Source organism: Triturus cristatus, chromosome 12, assembly GCF_964204655.1.
Source record: "Triturus cristatus chromosome 12, aTriCri1.1, whole genome shotgun sequence".
NCBI classification, from domain to species: Eukaryota; Metazoa; Chordata; class Amphibia; order Caudata; family Salamandridae; genus Triturus; species Triturus cristatus.
The window spans coordinates 720,207,069-720,225,528 of NC_140595.1; the positions used below are offsets into that span (position 1 = coordinate 720,207,069).

The window sequence follows — 18,460 nt, forward strand, 5'->3', positions numbered from 1 at the left end:
CTTATAATCATGTTAAATTAAATATTTTGTTGTTAGATGGTTTAAATATTTAAACCTCTGGTACATTTGGTAATTCTGTAAAAGCAGAACCCAACTGCCGTAACATTGCCAACCACAATGCCGTAACTTGGATTCGAACCAAGGTTGCTGCGGCCACAACGCAGAGTACTAACCACTATACGATCACGGCGAGCTACATGGGGTCAAAGCCATACACTAACATGGAGAATTTATAATTTGGAACACTCAGGGCTGCTCCTGTGATAGGCTGGATGTATTCATTCCTTCCTCATTCCTCATACAGAGGCTCCGTCTCCTCAGTGGTTGATAGGCTGAAACCGTTTCCTGGCCGCCTGCTTGTGAACTGCCAGGAGTCAAAGATAACACATTACACTTGCGGGCCTGTGATGGGACACCAATGCAGAGAAACCCACTTGGCACAGACCTTCGATTCTGTCTATTAGACCTGCATCTTCCCTGCACCTTTCAAGCCATTTGTATGTGAAGCAAGAAAGAGTTAAGGAGTGATCCATCTACACTTTTATAGGGAGGATGCCGCCGTGAGCTCCTCCCAGCTAATCACACGAACAGCAGTAAAGTAATATAAATACACAGTTGAGGGCGGGCTGCAAGGTCATGTTTTTGAGTAATTATTGAAACTGACCTCAGTGGCTCATTAGCAGAGCTGCGGCTAATGACTGGTTCCAAATCATGATGAAGCAAGCACCATGGCTCGTAGGGGACCCACAACACGCTTTTCTTAGCTCACTGAATTAAAGTATAAACTTCCGCCGTGTGTGAGTGGTAAAGGCTTGTTAATATGGTTCCTTTTCCAATTCAAGTCTGACAACAAGAGGCAGAAACCACGTGGCTTCGAAAGCTCTGGATTTTAGCCACCAACCACAGAGAAAGAGAGAACTGGCAGTATGAGAGTTGGAGAAAACTGGAGCGGGAGCAAGGAGCTCAAATGAGATTAATGGCGCGTAAATAGAGAGCGTAAAGGAACAGTTACACAGCTAAGAAAAGGGAAAGAAAGACTAAGGAGAAAAACACAGAAAGAGCCTGTAGAGGAAATTCTCTTCCTGGGACAGCAGATTAAGAGAAATTACATAGGGAGAGGTTAAGCATGTAACACGGGGGAGAATAAAAAAGAAAATGCAGTTTTATGAAGTGTGTTTGCCAAATCCAGCCAGCACTTTTGTTCTATTTCTCTCTTTGCATCTTTTATTGGTAAAGTAAGTTTCAAGTGCATGCCCAGGTATGATTGAGAGAGCAATGGTATAATAATTTGAAGCGTTTACACCAGTGCTAAAGTAGGAAGAGAGATGTAGCAAAGACATGAAAGAGGTAGCGATAATAAATATGTGGAGAGGCAATAGTGACACAAAAATAAGCCACCTATTTATAAAACTGAAATTGAAGAAATACTAAAGGTTAACTTCTGAAATTGTAGCCGATAATAACAAGATTCTCGTTGTTGGCAGGATTCGAACCTGCGCGGGGAGACCCCAATGGATTTCAAGTCCATCGCCTTAACCACTCGGCCACAACAACTTACTGTAAGCTGCATGCAAATATTTTGTTTGAAAGTATTCAAGTTGTCCCACATCAGATTACTGATATTCTGCAATGCGCTTTTTACAAACAATGTTTTTTTCATCATGCACGTTCTGTCCTAAAAACAAAAATTGCATGAGTATATCTCTGGATCTGTAAAAGGATACGCTAGCATGCAAACTCTCATGTGGCACTCAATTTTTTGGACCCTGTTGCACTCTGTTTTTGCGCTGCTTTTAGTCTACGACCCATATTACAGAAGTCTACCATCTCTGAGTATTTGTGACTCCTTTGTAAGTACCTTATCTTTAATCCTTGAAGAGCTCTATAATAAATGGGTCCGTCAAAGATTGCTTGAATGGAAGATAAAAGAAGGCCCACTTGTCTCACCAAATGCCGTAGAGAAACCTGATGTTTTACTCACGTAATCCTCAGTTAATTTTTGTTAGACATGGCATCCTTAAGGTGGCCTACCAGCGACCTTTTTGCTTTTCACCTCACGTTTTGCTCTATCTTTATGTTGGACTTAGGACTCTAATCACTTTATCACTACTGTGAGAAAGTGGCTCTGTATATACTGTTCCCAAAAAGGTACAGTGTGCACAGAGTCCTCAGTGCCCAGAGGCTTGACAGAGGCTAAAGTTTGATATAACCTTACTCTCTAAAGTGGTAGCTTGCTCGAGCAGTAAGGCAGTATCCGAGGACAGTGTAAAGCATTTGTTGTACACACTCAGTCAGCAAATGGTCTCACACGCTCAAGAATTGAACTCTAGGCCAATGGTTTGTATAAAAAATATATCGTTGTTTTATTTTAGAACCAACAATAGGTATCAAAATATACTTTCTCAGAATAAGATGCTTTAGTTAAAAACTTTGCAATAGGCAATTGACTTTTGCAGGTAATAGTTACAGTTTATTGCAATAGGAAACACAATTTCAAATACAATAATACATTGAGCTCAATGGGAATTTTAAGTTATATGCAATTAATTACTTTCAGGATTACTTTTCTAAATCCAGGACTGGATCCTAGATTCAGTCCTGGGACAGTTCTTGGAAACAAGTGAGTAAATTCGTTTTAGTAACTGTTGTGATTTTCAAGCAATATTTTGCTATTTTAAAAGTTGACACTTAGAAATTTTTTCTGATCAAATTACCAATGTTATGTTATGGAAGGAAATTCACTTAGCAGGTAGGTGGGGTTATGGTTACTTTTTCTATGTCAGTGTTGGATCCTAGATCCAGCACTACTGTACCACCTGTAAGCAGTTGAGAAACTGCGTTTAAGTTATACAAGCGATTTTTAAGGAATATTTATAAGTTTGCAAAATCGACACTTAGAAGAAATTTTACAGAAAAACAGTCAATGGTTTCCTATGGAAGAAAATTCAAGTTACGGGTAAAGTACATTCTCGTTACTTTGGTAATTCAGTGCTGGGCTCCTAGGCTCAGTACTGGGACATCTATCTAAAACAGGTAAGCAATTACGTTTTCACAATTGGTACGATTTTTAAAGAATATTTGTAAGTTTCAAAAATCGACACTTAGAAACTTTGTCAGCAAAAAGCAAGCAATGATATCCTATGGAAGAAAATTCGAGTTACTGGTAAGTACGGTTAAAATTACTTTTCAGGGTCAGTACTGAGCTACAAGATGCAGCACTGAGGTCTCTCCTGATAACAGGTGAGTAAATCAGAATTCGTTGTTCGGCTGATTTTAGATGAATATTTTAAAGTTCCAAAACTCCACACTTAGAAGAAATTCCAAGTGGAACCAGTCAATGTTAGCCTATGGAAGAGAAGTGAGTTATCGGCTTTTAGGTAAGTACTCGACTGGCAGAGTTATGGTTCTGGGCATAGACTCAAGGGTCTCCCAGGGGAGTCCCAGTCTACTTGCCAAGCCCTAAACTCCCCTTTTATTACATATAATTTACCCCTAAGGTAGGCCCTAGGTAGTCCTAGGTGCATGATGCTATGCAAGTAAAAGATAAGATATGTACTTTGGTGGTTTGCATGTCCTGTAAGTACCAAACAGTCTATTTCATTTTTCACTACTGTGAGGTCTACCTCTCTCATAGGTTAGCATTGGGTATTCCCCTATACTTTTTATTTGGTAATTCCATATCGGAGAGGAGTAGCTTTATTTATTTATTGAAAATCCTACTTACTGGTGAGGTTGGATTTAACTTTACTATTTTAGAAATGCCACTTTTAGAGAGTGAACATTTCTCTGCACTTACTGCTCTATTTACTTGAAACCAGGCCCCAATACACATCTGGATTGGGCTGGGTGACAGCAACATTTGTGCCTTCCCTGTAGAGAGCCACAACACAGGTTACTCAACTGCACCTGGGGGGTGAGCTCCGCTCCCCCTCCACCCACAATAGGTTCAAGAACGATAATTTATGTAAGTAAATACATTATAGCTACAGCTTTTAATCATGTTAAATTAAATATTTTGTTGTTAGATGGTTTAAATATTTAAACCTCTGGTACATTTGGTAATTCTGTAAAAGCAGAACCCAACTGCCGTAACATTGCCAACCACAATGCCGTAACTTGGATTCGAACCAAGGTTGCTGCGGCCACAACGCAGAGTACTAACCACTATACGATCAAGGCGAGCTACATGGGGTCAATGCCATACACTAACATGGAGAATTTATAATTTGGAACACTCAGGGCTGCTCCTGTGATAGGCTGGATGTATTCATTCATTCCTCATTCCTCATACAGAGGCTGCGTCTCCTCAGTGGTTGATAGGCTGAAACCGTTTCCTGGCCGCCTGCTTGTGAACTGCCAGGAGTCAAAGATAACACATTACACTTGCGGGCCTGTGATGGGACACCAATGCAGAGAAACCCACTTGGCACAGACCTTCGATTCTGTCTATTAGACCTGCATCTTCCCTGCACCTTTCAAGCCATTTGTATGTGAAGCAAGAAAGAGTTAAGGAGTGATCCATCTACACTTTTATAGGGAGGATGCCGCCGTGAGCTCCTCCCAGCTAATCACACGAACAGCAGTAAAGTAATATAAATACACAGTTGAGGGCGGGCTGCAAGGTCATGTTTTTGAGTAATTATTGAAACTGACCTCAGTGGCTCATTAGCAGAGCTGCGGCTAATGACTGGTTCCAAATCATGATGAAGCAAGCACCATGGCTCGTAGGGGACCCACAACACGCTTTTCTTAGCTCACTGAATTAAAGTATAAACTTCCGCCGTGTGTGAGTGGTAAAGGCTTGTTAATATGGTTCCTTTTCCAATTCAAGTCTGACAACAAGAGGCAGAAACCACGTGGCTTCGAAAGCTCTGGATTTTAGCCACCAACCACAGAGAAAGAGAGAACTGGCAGTATGAGAGTTGGAGAAAACAGGAGCGGGAGCAAGGAGCTCAAATGAGATTAATGGCGCGTAAATAGAGAGCGTAAAGGAACAGTTACACAGCTAAGAAAAGGGAAAGAAAGACTAAGGAGAAAAACACAGAAAGAGCCTGTAGAGGAAATTCTCTTCCTGGGACAGCAGATTAAGAGAAATTACATAGGGAGAGGTTAAGCATGTAACATGGGGGAGAATAAAAAAGAAAATGCAGTTTTATGAAGTGTGTTTGCCAAATCCAGCCAGCACTTTTGTTCTATTTCTCTCTTTGCATCTTTTATTGGTAAAGTAAGTTTCAAGTGCATGCGCAGGTATGATTGAGAGAGCAATGGTATAATAATTTGAAGCGTTTACACCAGTGCTAAAGTAGGAAGAAAGGTGTAGCAAAGACATGAAAGAGGTAGCGATAATAAATATGTGGAGAGGCAATAGTGACACAAAAATAAGCCACCTATTTAAAAAACTGAAATTGAAGAAATACTAAAGGTTAACTTCTGAAATTGTAGCCGATAATAACAAGAATCTCGTTGTTGGCAGGATTCAAACCTGCGCGGGGAGACCCCAATGGATTTCAAGTCCATCGCCTTAACCACTCGGCCACAACAACTTACTGTAAGCTGCATGCAAATATTTTGTTTGAAAGTATTCAAGTTGTCCCACATCAAAGTACTGATATTCTGCAATGCGCTTTTTAAAAACAATGTTTTTTTCATCATGCACGTTCTGTCCTAAAAACAAAAATTGCATGAGTATATCTCTGGATCTGTAAAAGGATACGCTTGCATGCAAACTCTCATGTGGCACTCAATTTTTTGGACCCTGTTGCACTCTGTTTTTGCGCTGCTTTTAGTCTACGACCCATATTACAGAAGTCTACCATCTCTGAGTATTTGTGACTCCTTTGTAAGTACCTTATCTTTAATCCTTGAAGAGCTCTATAATAAATGGGTCCGTCAAAGATTGCTTGAATGGAAGATAAAAGAAGGCCCACTTGTCTCACCAAATGCCGTAGAGAAACCTGATGTTTTACTCACGTAATCCTCAGTTAATTTTTGTTAGACATGGCATCCTTAAGGTGGCCTACCAGCAACCTTTTTGCTTTTCACTTCACGTTTTGTTCTATCTTTATGTTGGCCTTAGGACTCTAATCACTTTATCACTACTGTGAGAAAGTGGCTCTGTATATACTGTTCCCAAAAAGGTACAGTGTGCACAGAGTCCTCAGTGCCCAGAGGTTTGACAGAGGCTAAAGTTTGATATAACCTTACTTTCTAAAGTGGTAGCTTGCTCGAGCAGTAAGGCAGTATCCGAGGACAGTGTAAAGCATTTGTTGTACACACTCAGTCAGCAAATGGTCTCACACACTCAAGAACTGAACTCTAGGCCAATGGTTTGTATAAAAAATATATTGTTGTTTTATTTTAGAACCAACAATAGGTATCAAAATATACTTTCTCAGAATAAGATGCTTTAGTTAAAAACTTTGCAATAGGCAATTGACTTTTGCAGGTAATAGTTACAGTTTATTGCAATAGGAAACACAATTTCAAATACAATAATACATTGAGCTCAATGGGAATTTTAAGTTATATGCAATTAATTACTTTCAGGATTACTTTTCTAAATCCAGGACTGGATCCTAGATGCAGTCCTGGGACAGTTCTTGGAAACAAGTGAGTAAATTCGTTTTAGTAACTGTTGTGATTTTCAAGCAATATTTTGCTATTTTAAAAGTTGACACTTAGAAATTTTTTCTGATCAAATTACCAATGTTATCCTATGGAAGGAAATTCACTTAGCAGGTAGGTGGGGTTATGGTTACTTTTTCTATGTCAGTGTTGGATCCTAGATCCAGCACTACTGTACCACCTGTAAGCAGTTGAGAAACTGCGTTTAAGTTATACAAGCGATTTTTAAGGAATATTTATAAGTTTGCAGAATCGACACTTAGAAGAAATTCTACAGAAAAACAGTCAATAGTTTCCTATGGAAGAAAATTCAAGTTACGGGTAAAGTACATTCTCGTTACTTTGGTAATTCAGTGCTGGGCTCCTAGGCTCAGTACTGGGACATCTATCTAAAACAGGTAAGCAATTACGTTTTCACAATTGGTACGATTTTTAAAGAATATTTGTAAGTTTCAAAAATCGACACTTAGAAACTTTGTCAGCAAAAAGCAAGCAATGATATCCTATGGAAGAAAATTCGAGTTACTGGTAAGTACGGTTAAAATTACTTTTCAGGGTCAGTACTGAGCTACAAGATGCAGCACTGAGGTCTCTCCTGATAACAGGTGAGTAAATCAGAATTCGTTGTTCGGCTGATTTTAGATGAATATTTTAAAGTTCCAAAACTCCACACTTAGAAGAATTTCCAAGTGAAACCAGTCAATGTTAGCCTATCGAAGAGAAGTGAGTTATCGGCTTTTAGGTAAGTACTCGACTGGCAGAGTTATGGTTCTGGGCATAGACTCAAGGGTCTCCCAGGGGAGTCCCAGTCTACTTGCCAAGCCCTAAACTCCCCTTTTATTACATATAATTTACCCCTAAGGTAGGCCCTAGGTAGTCCTAGGTGCATGATGCTATGCAAGTAAAAGATAAGATATGTACTTTGGTGGTTTGCATGTCCTGTAAGTACCAAACAGTCTATTTCATTTTTCACTACTGTGAGGTCTACCTCTCTCATAGGTTAGCATTGGGTATTCCCCTATACTTTTTATTTGGTAATTCCATATCGGAGAGGAGTAGCTTTATTTATTTATTGAAAATCCTACTTACTGGTGAGGTTGGATTTAACTTTACTATTTTAGAAATGCCACTTTTAGAGAGTGAACATTTCTCTGCACTTACTGCTCTATTTACCTGAAACCAGGCCCCAATACACGTCTGGATTGGGCTGGGTGACAGCAACATTTGTGCCTTCCCTGTAGAGAGCCACAACACAGGTTACTCAACTGCACCTGGGGGGTGAGCTCCGCTCCCCCTCCACCCACAATAGGTTCAAGAACGATAATTTATGTAAGTAAATCCATTATAGCTACAGCTTATAATCATGTTAAATTAAATATTTTGTTGTTAGATGGTTTAAATATTTAAACCTCTGGTACATTTGGTAATTATGTAAAAGCAGAACCCAACTGCCGTAACATTGCCAACCACAATGCCGTAACTTGGATTCGAACAAAGGTTGCTGCGGCCACAACGCAGAGTACTAACCACTATACGATCACGGTGAGCTACATGGGGTCAATGCCATACACTAACATGGAGAATTTATAATTTGGAACACTCAGGGCTGCTCCTGTGATAGGCTGGATGTATTCATTCCTTCCTCATTCCTCATACAGAGGCTGCGTCTCCTCAGTGGTTGATAGGCTGAAACCGTTTCCTGGCCGCCTGCTTGTGAACTGCCAGGAGTCAAAGATAACACATTACACTTGCGGGCCTGTGATGGGACACCAATGCAGAGAAACCCACTTGGCACAGAACTTCGATTCTGTCTATTAGACCTGCATCTTCCCTGCACCTTTCAAGCCATTTGTATGTGAAGCAAGAAAGAGTTAAGGAGTGATCCATCTACACTTTTATAGGGAGGATGCCGCCGTGAGCTCCTCCCAGCTAATCACACGAACAGCAGTAAAGTAATATAAATACACAGTTGAGGGCGGGCTGCAAGGTCATGTTTTTGAGTAATTATTGAAACTGACCTCAGTGGCTCATTAGCAGAGCTGCGGCTAATGACTGGTTCCAAATCATGATGAAGCAAGCACCATGGCTCGTAGGGGACCCACAACACGCTTTTCTTAGCTCACTGAATTAAAGTATAAACTTCCGCCGTGTGTGAGTGGTAAAGGCTTGTTAATATGGTTCCTTTTCCAATTCAAGTCTGACAACAAGAGGCAGAAACCACGTGGCTTCGAAAGCTCTGGATTTTAGCCACCAACCACAGAGAAAGAGAGAACTGGCAGTATCAGAGTTGGAGAAAACAGGAGCGGGAGCAAGGAGCTCAAATGAGATTAATGGCGCGTAAATAGAGAGCGTAAAGGAACAGTTACACAGCTAAGAAAAGGGAAAGAAAGACTAAGGAAAAAAACACAGAAAGAGCCTGTAGAGGAAATTCTCTTCCTGGGACAGCAGATTAAGAGAAATTACATAGGGAGAGGTTAAGCATGTAACATGGGGGAGAATAAAAAAGAAAATGCAGTTTTATGAAGTGTGTTTGCCAAATCCAGCCAGCACTTTTGTTCTATTTCTCTCTTTGCATCTTTTATTGGTAAAGTAAGTTTCAAGTGCATGCGCAGGTATGATTGAGAGAGCAATGGTATAATAATTTGAAGCGTTTACACCAGTGCTAAAGTAGGAAGAGAGGTGTAGCAAAGACATGAAAGAGGTAGCGATAATAAATATGTGGAGAGGCAATAGTGACACAAAAATAAGCCACCTATTTATAAAACTGAAATTGAAGAAATACTAAAGGTTAACTTCTGAAATTGTAGCCAATAATAACAAGAATCTCGTTGTTGGCAGGATTCAAACCTGCGCGGGGAGACCCCAATGGATTTCAAGTCCATCGCCTTAACCACTCGGCCACAACAACTTACTGTAAGCTGCATGCAAATATTTTGTTTGAAAGTATTCAAGTTGTCCCACATCAAAGTACTGATATTCTGCAATGCGCTTTTTAAAAACAATGTTTTTTTCATCATGCACGTTCTGTCCTAAAAACAAAAATTGCATGAGTATATCTCTGGATCTGTAAAAAGATACGCTTGCATGCAAACTCTCATGTGGCACTCAATTTTTTGGACCCTGTTGCACTCTGTTTTTGCGCTGCTTTTAGTCTACGACCCATATTACAGAAGTCTACCATCTCTGAGTATTTTTGACTCCTTTGTAAGTACCTTATCTTTAATCCTTGAAGAGCTCTATAATAAATGGGTCCGTCAAAGATTGCTTGAATGGAAGATAAAAGAAGGCCCACTTGTCTCACCAAATGCCGTAGAGAAACCTGATGTTTTACTCACGTAATCCTCAGTTAATTTTTGTTAGACATGGCATCCTTAAGGTGGCCTACCAGCAACCTTTTTGCTTTTCACCTCACGTTTTGCTCTATCTTTATGTTGGCCTTAGGACTCTAATCACTTTATCACTATTGTGAGAAAGTGGCTCTGTATATACTGTTCCCAAAAAGGTACAGTGTGCACAGAGTCCTCAGTGCCCAGAGGTTTGACAGAGGCTAAAGTTTGATATAACCTTACTCTCTAAAGTGGTAGCTTGCTCGAGCAGTAAGGCAGTATCCGAGGACAGTGTAAAGCATTTGTTGTACACACTCAGTCAGCAAATGGTCTCACACACTCAAGAACTGAACTCTAGGCCAATGGTTTGTATAAAAAATATATCGTTGTTTTATTTTAGAACCAACAATAGGTATCAAAATATACTTTCTCAGAATAAGATGCTTTAGTTAAAAACTTTGCAATAGGCAATTGACTTTTGCAGGTAATAGTTACAGTTTATTGCAATAGGAAACACAATTTCAAATACAATAATACATTGAGCTCAATGGGAATTTTAAGTTATATGCAATTAATTACTTTCAGGATTACTTTTCTAAATCCAGGACTGGATCCTAGATTCAGTCCTGGGACAGTTCTTGGAAACAAGTGAGTAAATTCGTTTTAGTAACTGTTGTGATTTTCAAGAAATATTTTGCTATTTTAAAAGTTGACACTTAGAAATTTTTTCTGATCAAATTACCAATGTTATCCTATGGAAGGAAATTCACTTAGCAGGTAGGTGGGGTTATGGTTACTTTTTCTATGTCAGTGTTGGATCCTAGATCCAGTACTACTGTACCACCTGTAAGCAGTTGAGAAACTGCGTTTAATTATACAAGCGATTTTTAAGGAATATTTATAAGTTTGCAGAATCGACACTTAGAAGAAATTTTACAGAAAAACAGTCAATAGTTTCCTATGGAAGAAAATTCAAGTTACGGGTAAAGTACATTCTCGTTACTTCGGTAATTCAGTGCTGGGCTCCTAGGCTCAGTACTGGGACATCTATCTAAAACAGGTAAGCAATTACGTTTTCACAATTGGTACGATTTTTAAAGAATATTTGTAAGTTTCAAAAATCGACACTTAGAAACTTTGTCAGCAAAAAGCAAGCAATGATATCCTATGGAAGAAAATTCGAGTTACTGGTAAGTACGGTTAAAATTACTTTTCAGGGTCAGTACTGAGCTACAAGATGCAGCACTGAGGTCTCTCCTGATAACAGGTGAGTAAATCAGAATTCGTTGTTCGGCTGATTTTAGATGAATATTTTAAAGTTCCAAAACTCCACACTTAGAAGAATTTCCAAGTGAAACCAGTCAATGTTAGCCTATGGAAGAGAAGTGAGTTATCGGCTTTTAGGTAAGTACTCGACTGGCAGAGTTATGGTTCTGGGCATAGACTCAAGGGTCTCCCAGGGGAGTCCCAGTCTACTTGCCAAGCCCTAAACTCCCCTTTTATTACATATAATTTACCCCTAAGGTAGGCCCTAGGTAGTCCTAGGTGCATGATGCTATGCAAGTAAAAGATAAGATATGTACTTTGGTGGTTTGCATGTCCTGTAAGTACCAAACAGTCTATTTCATTTTTCACTACTGTGAGGTCTACCTCTCTCATAGGTTAGCATTGGGTATTCCCCTATACTTTTTATTTGGTAATTCCATATCGGAGAGGAGTAGCTTTATTTATTTATTGAAAATCCTACTTACTGGTGAGGTTGGATTTAACTTTACTATTTTAGAAATGCCACTTTTAGAGAGTGAACATTTCTCTGCACTTACTGCTCTATTTACCTGAAACCAGGCCCCAATACACGTCTGGATTGGGCTGGGTGACAGCAACATTTGTGCCTTCCCTGTAGAGAGCCACCAACACAGGTTACTCAACTGCACCTGGGGGGTGAGCTCCGCTCCCCCTCCACCCACAATAGGTTCAAGAACGATAATTTATGTAAGTAAATCCATTATAGCTACAGCTTATGATCATGTTAAATTAAATATTTTGTTGTTAGATGGTTTAAATATTTAAACCTCTGGTACATTTGGTAATTCTGTAAAAGCAGAACCCAACTGCCGTAACATTGCCAACCACAATGCCGTAACTTGGATTCGAACAAAGGTTGCTGCGGCCACAACGCAGAGTACTAACCACTATACGATCACGGCGAGCTACATGGGGTCAATGCCATACACTAACATGGAGAATTTATAATTTGGAACACTCAGGGCTGCTCCTGTGATAGGCTGGATGTATTCATTCCTTCCTCATTCCTCATACAGAGGCTGCGTCTCCTCAGTGGTTGATAGGCTGAAACCGTTTCCTGGCCGCCTGCTTGTGAACTGCCAGGAGTCAAAGATAACACATTACACTTGCGGGCCTGTGATGGGACACCAATGCAGAGAAACCCACTTGGCACAGAACTTCGATTCTGTCTATTAGACCTGCATCTTCCCTGCACCTTTCAAGCCATTTGTATGTGAAGCAAGAAAGAGTTAAGGAGTGATCCATCTACACTTTTATAGGGAGGATGCCGCCGTGAGCTCCTCCCAGCTAATCACACGAACAGCAGTAAAGTAATATAAATACACAGTTGAGGGCGGGCTGCAAGGTCATGTTTTTGAGTAATTATTGAAACTGACCTCAGTGGCTCATTAGCAGAGCTGCGGCTAATGACTGGTTCCAAATCATGATGAAGCAAGCACCATGGCTCGTAGGGGACCCACAACACGCTTTTCTTAGCTCACTGAATTAAAGTATAAACTTCCGCCGTGTGTGAGTGGTAAAGGCTTGTTAATATGGTTCCTTTTCCAATTCAAGTCTGACAACAAGAGGCAGAAACCACGTGGCTTCGAAAGCTCTGGATTTTAGCCACCAACCACAGAGAAAGAGAGAACTGGCAGTATCAGAGTTGGAGAAAACAGGAGCGGGAGCAAGGAGCTCAAATGAGATTAATGGCGCGTAAATAGAGAGCGTAAAGGAACAGTTACACAGCTAAGAAAAGGGAAAGAAAGACTAAGGAAAAAAACACAGAAAGAGCCTGTAGAGGAAATTCTCTTCCTGGGACAGCAGATTAAGAGAAATTACATAGGGAGAGGTTAAGCATGTAACATGGGGGAGAATAAAAAAGAAAATGCAGTTTTATGAAGTGTGTTTGCCAAATCCAGCCAGCACTTTTGTTCTATTTCTCTCTTTGCATCTTTTATTGGTAAAGTAAGTTTCAAGTGCATGCGCAGGTATGATTGAGAGAGCAATGGTATAATAATTTGAAGCGTTTACACCAGTGCTAAAGTAGGAAGAGAGGTGTAGCAAAGACATGAAAGAGGTAGCGATAATAAATATGTGGAGAGGCAATAGTGACACAAAAATAAGCCACCTATTTATAAAACTGAAATTGAAGAAATACTAAAGGTTAACTTCTGAAATTGTCGCCGATAATAACAAGAATCTCGTTGTTGGCAGGATTCAAACCTGCGCGGGGAGACCCCAATGGATTTCAAGTCCATCGCCTTAACCACTCGGCCACAACAACTTACTGTAAGCTGCATGCAAATATTTTGTTTGAAAGTATTCAAGTTGTCCCACATCAAAGTACTGATATTCTGCAATGCGCTTTTTAAAAACAATGTTTTTTTCATCATGCACGTTCTGTCCTAAAAACAAAAATTGCATGAGTATATCTCTGGATCTGTAAAAGGATACGCTAGCATGCAAACTCTCATGTGGCACTCAATTTTTTGGACCCTGTTGCACTCTGTTTTTGCGCTGCTTTTAGTCTACGACCCATATTACAGAAGTCTACCATCTCTGAGTATTTGTGACTCCTTTGTAAGTACCTTATCTTTAATCCTTGAAGAGCTCTATAATAAATGGGTCCGTCAAAGATTGCTTGAATGGAAGATAAAAGAAGGCCCACTTGTCTCACCAAATGCCGTAGAGAAACCTGATGTTTTACTCACGTAATCCTCAGTTAATTTTTGTTAGACATGGCATCCTTAAGGTGGCCTACCAGCAACCTTTTTGCTTTTCACCTCACGTTTTGCTCTATCTTTATGTTGGCCTTAGGACTCTAATCACTTTATCACTACTGTGAGAAAGTGGCTCTGTATATACTGTTCCCAAAAAGGTACAGTGTGCACAGAGTCCTCAGTGCCCAGAGGTTTGACAGAGGCTAAAGTTTGATATAACCTTACTCTCTAAAGTGGTAGCTTGCTCGAGCAGTAAGGCAGTATCCGAGGACAGTGTAAAGCATTTGTTGTACACACTCAGTCAGCAAATGGTCTCACACACTCAAGAACTGAACTCTAGGCCAATGGTTTGAACAAAAAATATATCGTTGTTTTATTTTAGAACCAACAATAGGTATCAAAATATACTTTCTCAGAATAAGATGCTTTAGTTAAAAACTTTGCAATAGGCAATTGACTTTTGCAGGTAATAGTTACAGTTTATTGCAATAGGAAACACAATTTCAAATACAATAATACATTGAGCTCAATGGGAATTTTAAGTTATATGCAATTAATTACTTTCAGGATTACTTTTCTAAATCCAGGACTGGATCCTAGATTCAGTCCTGGGACAGTTCTTGGAAACAAGTGAGTAAATTCGTTTTAGTAACTGTTGTGATTTTCAAGCAATATTTTGCTATTTTAAAAGTTGACACATAGAATTTTTTTCTGATCAAATTACCAATGTTATCCTATGGAAGGAAATTCACTTAGCAGGTAGGTGGGGTTATGGTTACTTTTTCTATGTCAGTGTTGGATCCTAGATCCAGCACTACTGTACCACCTGTAAGCAGTTGAGAAACTGCGTTTAAGTTATACAAGCGATTTTTAAGGAATATTTATAAGTTTGCAGAATCGACACTTAGAAGAAATTTTACAAAAAAACAGTCAATAGTTTCCTATGGAAGAAAATTCAAGTTACGGGTAAAGTACATTCTCCTTACTTTGGTAATTCAGTGCTGGGCTCCTAGGCTCAGTACTGGGACATCTATCTAAAACAGGTAAGCAATTACGTTTTCACAATTGGTACGATTTTTAAAGAATATTTGTAAGTTTCAAAAATCGACACTTAGAAACTTTGTCAGCAAAAAGCAAGCAATGATATCCTATGGAAGAAAATTCGAGTTACTGGTAAGTACGGTTTAAATTACTTTTCAGGGTCAGTACTGAGCTACAAGATGCAGCACTGAGGTCTCTCCTGATAACAGGTGAGTAAATCAGAATTCGTTGTTCGGCTGATTTTAGATGAATATTTTAAAGTTCCAAAACTCCACACTTAGAAGAATTTCCAAGTGAAACCAGTCAATGTTAGCCTATCGAAGAGAAGTGAGTTATCGGCTTTTAGGTAAGTACTCGACTGGCAGAGTTATGGTTCTGGGCATAGACTCAAGGGTCTCCCAGGGGAGTCCCAGTCTACTTGCCAAGCCCTAAACTCCCCTTTTATTACATATAATTTACCCCTAAGGTAGGCCCTAGGTAGTCCTAGGTGCATGATGCTATGCAAGTAAAAGATAAGATATGTACTTTGGTGGTTTGCATGTCCTGTAAGTACCAAACAGTCTATTTCATTTTTCACTACTGTGAGGTCTACCTCACTCATAGGTTAGCATTGGGTATTCCCCTATACTTTTTATTTGGTAATTCCATATCGGAGAGGAGTAGCTTTATTTATTTATTGAAAATCCTACTTACTGGTGAGGTTGGATTTAACTTTACTATTTTAGAAATGCCACTTTTAGAGAGTGAACATTTCTCTGCACTTACTGCTCTATTTACCTGAAACCAGGCCCCAATACACATCTGGATTGGGCTGGGTGACAGCAACATTTGTGCCTTCCCTGTAGAGAGCCACAACACAGGTTACTCAACTGCACCTGGGGGGTGAGCTCCGCTCCCCCTCCACCCACAATAGGTTCAAGAACGATAATTTATGTAAGTAAATACATTATAGCTACAGCTTATAATCATGTTAAATTAAATATTTTGTTGTTAGATGGTTTAAATATTTAAACCTCTGGTACATTTGGTAATTCTGTAAAAGCAGAACCCAACTGCCGTAACATTGCCAACCACAATGCCGTAACTTGGATTCGAACCAAGGTTGCTGCGGCCACAACGCAGAGTACTAATCACTATACGATCACGGCGAGCTACATGGGGTCAATGCCATACACTAACATGGAGAATTTATAATTTGGAACACTCAGGGCTGCTCCTGTGATAGGCTGGATGTATTCATTCCTTCCTCATTCCTCATACAGAGGCTGCGTCTCCTCAGTGGTTGATAGGCTGAAACCGTTTCCTGGCCGCCTGCTTGTGAACTGCCAGGAGTCAAAGATAACACATTACACTTGCGGGCCTGTGATGGGACACCAATGCAGAGAAACCCACTTGGCACAGACCTTCGATTCTGTCTATTAGACCTGCATCTTCCCTGCACCTTTCAAGCCATTTGTATGTGAAGCAAGAAAGAGTTAAGGAGTGATCCATCTACACTTTTATAGGGAGGATGCCGCCGTGAGCTCCTCCCAGCTAATCACACGAACAGCAGTAAAGTAATATAAATACAGAGTTGAGGGCGGGCTGCAAGGTCATGTTTTTGAGTAATTATTGAAACTGACCTCAGTGGCTCATTAGCAGAGCTGCGGCTAATGACTGGTTCCAAATCATGATGAAGCAAGCACCATGGCTCGTAGGGGACCCACAACACGCTTTTCTTAGCTCACTGAATTAAAGTATAAACTTCCGCCGTGTGTGAGTGGTAAAGGCTTGTTAATATGGTTCCTTTTCCAATTCAAGTCTGACAACAAGAGGCAGAAACCACGTGGCTTCGAAAGCTCTGGATTTTAGCCACCAACCACAGAGAAAGAGAGAACTGGCAGTATGAGAGTTGGAGAAAACAGAAGCGGGAGCAAGGAGCTCAAATGAGATTAATGGCGCGTAAATAGAGAGCGTAAAGGAACAGTTACACAGCTAAGAAAAGGGAAAGAAAGACTAAGGAGAAAAACACAGAAAGAGCCTGTAGATGAAATTCTCTTCCTGGGACAGCAGATTAAGAGAAATTACATAGGGAGAGGTTAAGCATGTAACACGGGGGAGAATAAAAAAGAAAATGCAGTTTTATGAAGTGTGTTTGCCAAATCCAGCCAGCACTTTTGTTCTATTTCTCTCTTTGCATCTTTTATTGGTAAAGTAAGTTTCAAGTGCATGCCCAGGTATGATTGAGAGAGCAATGGTATAATAATTTGAAGCGTTTACACCAGTGCTAAAGTAGGAAGAGAGATGTAGCAAAGACATGAAAGCGGTAGCGATAATAAATATGTGGAGAGGCAATAGTGACACAAAAATAAGCCACCTATTTATAAAACTGAAATTGAAGAAATACTAAAGGTTAACTTCTGAAATTGTAGCCGATAATAACAAGATTCTCGTTGTTGGCAGGATTCGAACCTGTGCGGGGAGACCCCAATGGATTTCAAATCCATCGCCTTAACCACTCGGCCACAACAACTTACTGTAAGCTGCACGCAAATATTTTGTTTGAAAGTATTCAAGTTGTCCCACATCAGAGTACTGATATTCTGCAATGCGCTTTTTACAAACAATTTTTTTTTCATCATGCACGTTCTGTCCTAAAAACAAAAATTGCATGAGTATATCTCTGGATCTGTAAAAGGATACGCTAGCATGCAAACTCTCATGTGGCACTTAATTGTGTGGACCCTGTTGCACTCTGTTTTTGCGCTGCTTTTAGTCTACGACCCATATTACAGAAGTCTACCATCTCTGAGTATTTGTGACTCCTTTGTAAGTACCTTATCTTTAATCCTTGAAGAGCTCTATAATAAATGGGTCCGTCAAAGATTGCTTGAATGGAAGATAAAAGAAGGCCCACTTGTCTCACCAAATGCCGTAGAGAAACCTGATGTTTTACTCACGTAATCCTCAGTTAATTTTTGTTAGACATGGCATCCTTAAGGTGGCCTACCAGCGACCTTTTTGCTTTTCACCTCACGTTTTGCTCTATCTTTATGTTGGCCTTAGGACTCTAATCACTTTATCACTACTGTGAGAAAGTGGCTCTGTATATACTGTTCCCAAAAAGGGACAGTGTGCACAGAGTCCTCAGTGCCCAGAGGCTTGACAGAGGCTAAAGTTTGATATAACCTTACTCTCTAAAGTGGTAGCTTGCTCGAGCAGTAAGGCAGTATCCGAGGACAGTGTAAAGCATGTGTTGTACACACTCAGTCAGCAAATGGTCTCACACACTCAAGAACTGAACTCTAGGCCAATGTTTTGTATAAAAAATATATCGTTGTTTTATTTTAGAACCAACAATAGGTATCAAAATATACTTTCTCAGAATAAGATGCTTTAGTTAAAAACTTTGCAATAGGCAATTGACTTTTGCAGGTAATAGTTACAGTTTAATGCAATAGGAAACACAATTTCAAATACAAT

The 18,460-nt window shown here is 39.9% G+C and overlaps 6 non-coding genes across 6 annotated transcripts; all 6 read right to left on the minus strand.

Moving 5' to 3' along the window:
- Positions 1 to 118: 118 nt before the first annotated feature.
- On the minus strand, positions 119 to 190 carry TRNAH-GUG (transfer RNA histidin (anticodon GUG)). Its single transcript has one exon. It is a non-coding gene; the product is annotated as a tRNA-His (tRNA).
- A 1,282-nt stretch (positions 191 to 1,472) lies between these two features.
- TRNAS-UGA (transfer RNA serine (anticodon UGA)) lies at positions 1,473 to 1,554 on the minus strand. Its single transcript has one exon. It is a non-coding gene; the product is annotated as a tRNA-Ser (tRNA).
- Positions 1,555 to 5,461: 3,907 nt separating this feature from the next.
- Positions 5,462 to 5,543, minus strand: TRNAS-UGA (transfer RNA serine (anticodon UGA)). The gene has a single exon. It is a non-coding gene; the product is annotated as a tRNA-Ser (tRNA).
- Positions 5,544 to 9,450: 3,907 nt separating this feature from the next.
- On the minus strand, positions 9,451 to 9,532 carry TRNAS-UGA (transfer RNA serine (anticodon UGA)). The gene has a single exon. It is a non-coding gene; the product is annotated as a tRNA-Ser (tRNA).
- Positions 9,533 to 13,439: 3,907 nt separating this feature from the next.
- Positions 13,440 to 13,521, minus strand: TRNAS-UGA (transfer RNA serine (anticodon UGA)). The gene has a single exon. It is a non-coding gene; the product is annotated as a tRNA-Ser (tRNA).
- A 3,907-nt stretch (positions 13,522 to 17,428) lies between these two features.
- On the minus strand, positions 17,429 to 17,510 carry TRNAS-UGA (transfer RNA serine (anticodon UGA)). Its single transcript has one exon. It is a non-coding gene; the product is annotated as a tRNA-Ser (tRNA).
- Between the last annotated feature and the right edge of the window lie 950 nt (positions 17,511 to 18,460).